The sequence below is a fragment of the Hippopotamus amphibius genome, chromosome 8 (assembly GCF_030028045.1).
Source record: "Hippopotamus amphibius kiboko isolate mHipAmp2 chromosome 8, mHipAmp2.hap2, whole genome shotgun sequence".
In the NCBI taxonomy this organism is placed as follows: Eukaryota; Metazoa; Chordata; class Mammalia; order Artiodactyla; family Hippopotamidae; genus Hippopotamus; species Hippopotamus amphibius.
Window position 1 is genome coordinate 90465790 of NC_080193.1, and position 7196 is coordinate 90472985.

Consider the following 7196-nt stretch of genomic DNA (forward strand, 5'->3'; position numbering starts at 1 on the left):
CCTTCTGTGCCTTTGTTTATACGGCTCTCTGGCCTGGAAGTTTCCTCCTGTCACACTCCGCGCATAAATCCTACAGATCCCACAGGGCCCAGTTCAAATGCTACTTCCTCTCGGAAGCCTTCCCTGACGCCTCAACCTCCACCACCCAGTGGGAGGCAATCATGCCTTCTTCTGGGTTCTTATGTCCTTTTCTTGTACCATGTTGATGGCAGCTATCATACTCTCACTTTTAAAATGGCTATTGGGTCGGCCAAAAATTTGTCCGGGTTTTCCATACCATCTTACGGAAAAATCCAGGCGAACTTTTTGGCCAGACTGATAGTGTAAATGCATGCTAATTCCACCAACCAGCGCGAGAGTGCTTTAAAGGCAGGGGCTCTCATTTGTTAACCTTTCTATCCTCAATACCTAACGCGTGATCTAGGACAGTGGGAATTAAACATGAAGAACTAGCTCAATCATTCATTCATTTCGCAAGCACTATGGTGCAGCTGAATGTAACAGGCACTGTACTAGGCAGCAATGTGAACACAGCAAATGAGACAGTGAACCCATTGTCCTCATGCGGTTTACAGTCTGGGAGGAGGGGGCAGCCACAGAGACAGATAATTACAGTGAAGTGTATCGGTGCCACGGTGAAAAGTACATCCAAGGCAGAGGGAAGGATATGAAGGAGAGAGGGTTCAACTCTACCTGAGGGAGGTTAGGAAAGTCTTCAAGAAAGAGGTGATGCTAACTTGGTACATTAGTTCAGGTCCGTGCAAAGAGAGGTTTAGACATGCAGGAGATTCGCTGGTGGAGGGAGCAGAGGGGGCAGAAGAGCCCTCAGACCACAGTACAGCCTGACACCTGTGGGAAAGGAGGACAGGGTAGGAAGAGTCTCACTGCAGGGCAGTTACAAGAAGCATTTTGGCAGACCAATGGGGAGTCCTTGAGCCAAAGTTGCCATTGGAGGAATCTCAGATCTTGTCGGATGGGGCTGCCTTAGGGACCCACTGTGCCCAGTCACTCCTAGGAGCAGCCCACAGGAATCATGGCCTCGGCAGGAAAGTGGTGGCAGATGCAGCAGGACAGCAGCTGGGGGCATCGTCAATGATGCCCCTGCAGCAGGAGAGATGAGGGCACATTTTCATGGCTGCCACGCTTGGTCTTTATACTACAGCGGGCATGTAGGTGAGGGAATGTGGGAGAAGACAAAAGGGAAGATGTTCCGGGATGAGGCACGTGCATAAGCAAAGACATGGAAGCATGAAACAATGGGGCTCACTGGTGGCCTGTAACAGTTGGGCATGAATGGAGTATAGGCTGGGGTGTAGGGAGGGGTGATAAGGCAAGAGATGAGGCAGCTGGCTGGCAGTGGTCCCATCATGGGGGAGATTACATGTGAGCAGTGGGGAGCTGTGGAATATTGGGGGGATGTTCCAGAGCAGATTTGGGTTTGGAAAGAGGCTCTGGCAGCCACATAGAGGAGGGCTCAGAGGGAGGCGGGCCAGACAGGAGGCCCTAACAAGCACTGAGGAGCGAACCACTGAGGATGGACTAAAGCAGTGGAGGTAGAAAAGGAGAGGGAGAGAGAGATGAATGAATGGAAGGATGGATGAACATAGAAACCAGTGAGTGAAGGCAGGCAGTCAGATGCAAACCAGCTGTGCTCTCTCAAGGACAGCTCATTGTATCCAAAGCTCCGAAGCCCTGAATTCTGCTCTGTGCGCAGATAGAAATAAAACAGCTACTGTAACTCTTTCCTGAGGAAGAGTTTCCATTAGGTGGAAACTCGCCCTGATTCATTATGAAGGGACAAGTCTCTCTCCAAGGTCCTGCTCTGCAGAAACACACTGTCACTTGCCCCCCAGCCCAGGCTCGTCTCAGGCAGGCACGAATGAGACTCTGTGCCCAGTGGGAGCCCGGAACCCTGGGGAGGCCAGGCTGTCCTTTTTCACTCCACTCATTCTCAGGGCCAGATGGTGTTTGCCTCACTGACTTTCACTGCTGATGGCATCTTGTTTGCTGGTTTTTCACAGGTTGCTTCCTTTCATTTCAATTCATTCTCCCACTTGCCCTACTTTTGCGCTCTGTGTCACGTTCATCGCAATGGCAGGGAGACACCTGGAGGTCTCAGCAGGTGGATGTTTCCAGGGAGCCGGCCAAACCCAGTTCCCACAGCTCAGCACCCACCCGCACCTGACCCCAGCTCTGGGAAAACATCCCGGTGGGAGCCCTGAGAACAGAAAACTCAGTTTTATGGAAAAGCACATCTTGCTAAGCAAGACGGCAAGGCCATCAGTGACAGCCGTGACCAAAAGATGACTTCTGGCCCAATCTACCTCCTCCTTCCCAAGCTCCCTGTTACCATCTTGCATAAGGACTAAGTCTAAAAAGCAAGTTCAGGGACTGTCCCCATCCAGGTGCTCTGTATGGTCACCAGCAAAGACAATCAACTTATCCACCTGCTCACAGCACGCCTCCAGGCCTCAGGGCCTACCCGCAAATCAAAGGGCTCCATCCTTCCTTTCTAGTCAAACAACATCCTCTCTCACCTTTAAAATTCAGCTCTACTTTCTGAACGTTTCCAGCAATCTCTGTCCCTTATGTCTGCAGCCCTGTCCAGTTGTGGCTGGTTGTTGACTTGCTTTGGTCTGAGTTCCCGTGAACATTAGGTGTTTCTGGTCCATCTTCTTCACCTAATCAGATCCTCAAGAGTGAGAATGAATCCTTGTCCTCCTTCGGGGCCTCCAAGCATCTGGGAAATGGCCTGTCATCAGCGTGCAGTTGAGCAATGTTGGCGTATGTGACTTCCAAGGCCTGGCTTCAAGTTCTGCTCTAGCTGTGTGGTGGGTCCCCAGTGCAAAACCGGCTTCTGCTCACCTGGGAGCCTTATCAGGGCCTGGGGACAATGAGTGTAACCTGTAAAGTGCTCTGAGGTCCTAGGAAGAAATAGGACAGAGAGACTCGCAGCCATTATCAGAAAATGATCAACACTGGAAAAAACATCTGGTTTCACATTTTTCCTATATTTTCATCACTCTCATGTACCTGGTCCTTCTTATTTGGGTCTGCCACTTGCCTTTCTCGGCCCTCCTCCCTGCAAGTATTTATGACATTATGTAACCGTCTCACATTTGGATTTGACTCTAAGTATATCGTCCACAATCTTTTACTGATGAACATGGTTCCCAGGGTCCCAACTCTGCACTTTGGTGGTGGTGGTGGTGGTGGTAGTGCTCTGTGTGTGTGTGTGTGACTGAGACACAACCCAGCAAGTGCCAACTGGCAGCCTCTCTGGATCAATAATATTAATGATTTCAGAGACTTCCAAAGAGCTATTGCCAACTCTTTTGGCTTTTTTCAATACTATTATTACTGTTACAAGGACACACCAAGGTCCTTTTACTTAAAGACATGACAGAATGCCCCAAATGAGAGTACTGCTGATTTCTGTCTTCAAGGGCCGCAACCTCAATGCTTCCTAAAGGGGCGAGTGGTTGGGCTAAGCTTGACCTTATTTTGGAGGTTAAGGTCTCAGTGGGAGGGATGGCATGGTCTCCTGAGAGCTCATTTTTCACTAGTTATCCATGCGACTACTTATTCTGCCTAACCCTGAGAATTTCCACCTGCCTTTAAGAAGACATGTTTATAAAAATCTAGGGCTTCACTGGCAAAACAAGGTAGTGTTTAAGTGCCTAGGCCCAGGCACAGACATTCTGCTTCCAGTCTTCGCTCTGTCATTTACCGGGTGTTTGTCTTTTACAAGGCCCTCCTCTCCTGGGGTCTCCATCCCCTGTTACACGGGGTGCAGGGGCTGGAGGGTTGTCTCATGATGATTGAGAGCTGAGAGTCTGTAGTGGGCATTCATTGTAGGGGAGGGAACCTGGAGAGACGGCATACAGCTCAGGTGAGAAGACAAAGGCCTGAGAAACCTATGGAAATCATTCGTCCATCCATCTACCCACTCACTGATTCATTCACATTCATTCATTCAACATATATTTCTCGAGGGCCTACTCTGGGTCAGGCATTATTCTAGGTTCCAGGCCAATGCTGTCCAACAGAAATTTAATGTAAGCCACACGTGGTATTTTAAACTTTCCAGTAGCCACATGAAAAAGAGGAAACAGGTGAAATTAATTTTTATGTTTTAGTTAACCCAATATATCCAAGGTATTACCATTTCAACAGGTAATCAGTACATAAAGCACTAATGAGATAGCGTATGTTTTTGTTTTTATCCTGAGACTTTGAAGCCCTGTGTATGTTACTCAGTACCTCTCAAGTACTGGCTATGGAGGCTGTAACATCTGGAGACGTGGGCTAGGGAACAGCAGTGTCGGCTAACGTTTATTGGGTTCTCGTTAGGAGAGAGGCATCGTGCTAAGCATTTCCATACACTGAATAAGTCCATCCTGCAGCACAGCTGACAGGTACTGCTTTACACTCACTCCACAGAGATGAGGACATGGAGGCCCAGAAACTATAAGTTGCTCCAAACCATATGACTGCTGAGCGGTGAGCCACAGAACACGGTCTCCCCGACTCCGCGTACTTGGGCACATATTTGCAATTCCATTTCCTGTGTTCCTTTGGGCCAGTTGGCCCGTGTCCATCTGTTAACGCTATGTGTTCTTAGTTCTCAAGGCTGTGGTGAGGGATGCAGTGAAGCTGTTGTGACCGGTATGAACTGCTTGCTCTGCCTCACCCAGGACACCAACGAAGGTCACATCTCGTAGATTCCTCCAATTTAGATGAAAGCCACTCATAAGCTAACCAGTAGGCATTCAGCATCACCCTTGTGGGATCCTCCCTGTCCCTGGAACTTAGAGAGTCCTAAAAGGGGCTCCTGCCATGGTTCCATGCCACGCAGGGCCATGTAGGGTGCTGGGCCTCTCCCAGCTGGAGCTGTCGGTTCACGATGAAGTTGACCAGAGGTAACACCACAGGACTCTACTCTCCATAGTGTGTTCCTCAAGCCACAACCCAGGGGCAGCAAGCGAACTTAAAAATCTCAGACTTCAGAGCCCACATTAAAACATCAGGATATTTCACAGAAAAATATAGTTTCTCTCTCTTAAAAACAAACAAACAAAAAACCCAAGTATGATGACCCTCAGTCCATATACCCACATGGCTACCTCTGGGTGGGTCCCTTTAGAGGAGGCATCTGTCACAGTCCTCACCACTCCCTATTGTCCCTGGCACGAAAAGAAGATTAGAGTTTTTGTTTATCATCACACATTTGCCATTGCTTTTAACTGTGGAGACAACGATCTCTCTGTGCTCACGTCTCTAGGAGACGGACCGCACACAGACAGGCTGTGTGTTGCCTAAGGGCAGCCGCTCAACTCTTTCCTCACCTACCACCTTGCGGCATGTGACCAGCTCTCAGGGTCCCTCCATCAGCCGCACACACAGCCGTTCTCCTCTCCAGAAGCACAGCGCCAGGACAGAGTCAGGCATCCAGCCCTGCAGAACCTGCAAGCTCTAAGCTTCTTTCCAGTTCTAAAGAGCCTTTGAAACACTAAGCATTCATTTTGTTTTCCAACAATAGGGTTTGAGTGTGTGAACGTGGCTAAGAGTACAGATTTGGGAGCCAGACTACCTGAATCTAATCCTGGCTTTCACCACTCACTACCTCCGTGAACTTGGAGATGTTACCTGGTCTCCCTGTGCCTCACCTTCCCGAATAGGAATATGTACCGAAGCAGGTAGGTGCTTGTCTCAGCACTCGGCACAGCTGGTGCCGTGGAACTGACTGCTGTCATCCTGACAAAATACAAACCAAGTAGGTTCTCAGCAGGTCACCCGCTGTACCATTTAATCTGACTGGTGCGTAGTACGCAGAGGAAAACTGTTACTGTTTTCTCTTTTAGTACCATGGCCACAGAGTGCCTACTCTGCGAGAGACTTAACTGCTTTTAGAGTTTCTGGTTTCACAGCAGGGACCAAGGGCACGTCATCATTTTCCTACACCAGGAAATAATCACGATGATACGCTCCAAGGAAACTGGCCCAACAGAAGAGCCCATTTACTCTGTTCACCGCTCAACAAAGAGGGAGATGTGTATCATGGAGCATAGCAGACACCCTGACCCTTTTCACAGGTGGGGAGGCCCAGGCCTGCCCCCACGTGTGGACACACGTGAAGGCGGGTGGCCTGGCTCCAAACTAACCACGCCCTCAGAGTTCAGGCTACGGCAGGAGGTGGGGCTACGGGGCAAAGGTGCTGTTCTCCCCCACATAAACGACAGACGGAGAAAGGAGAGATTCTGTCGAAGAAAATGCAGATGCCAACCCGAAGGGCGGGATCAGCAGAGTAGGGGGCCAGGGTCAGCTGGACACAGGGCAGGCCGCTGTGTGTAACCAGGTTTCAGGCGACCTGGAGACTCTGAGAGAACAGGGGTAGGAGTCAGGAGACTTGGGTTCCAGGCCCATCTGTGCCGCCAAGTAGGCGAGTGACCTTAGAGGCAAGTCCCCCTTGCTGGTCCTCAGCCTCCTCAGCCAAGGAGGGGGACGGGCCACGTATCCTTACTCTCCCCTCTGGCTGTGACACTCTGTGACCACTTCTGGCCACGCTTGTTACGTGTTCTGTCTGTCCCAGTCCTGCCAGCAGTGCACTGTGACCGCCCAAAGTAAGAACCACGTCTATGAGAAGATCTGGGCTCCTGTGTCAGGTGCTGCTTACAACCTCAGATCTCACTTGGGCTCAAGAAACCTTTTTTTTTCCCATAGTGGTAGCTTCCATGCTGGACACCCCACATTTATGTATTCATTTCTCAATTTTTACATTAATTCAACAACACTTATTAAGTACTGGTCACGCAGAACATGGTGTGGGTACTGGGGAGAATGAACGAGCCAGCCCGCAGCAGAAAATCCAGCAACTTGCCCACAGGGCATGAGCCTGGACCTCTGAGCACTGGTGTGTCAGAGCATCCTGATATGCCCTTGTTTACCAAGAATACCTGCCATGGTGTCACCCTCATTTCATGAGTCAGGTGCAGGGGGTACCAGAGGGCCAAGCCGGCCTCTGGCATCCCCTGAAGCGCTGTCAAGACCCCTTCCATGCTACACCTTCCCTCTCTTCTTAAGGGCCAGTGGATGGTCTGAAGCCAAAGCATTTCCAGAGACTTTCCCCAAACTGAATGTATCCTGGGCTTTGGCGTCAGGAGCCTCTATTCTTTTCCCAGAAGCCTGGACGGCCT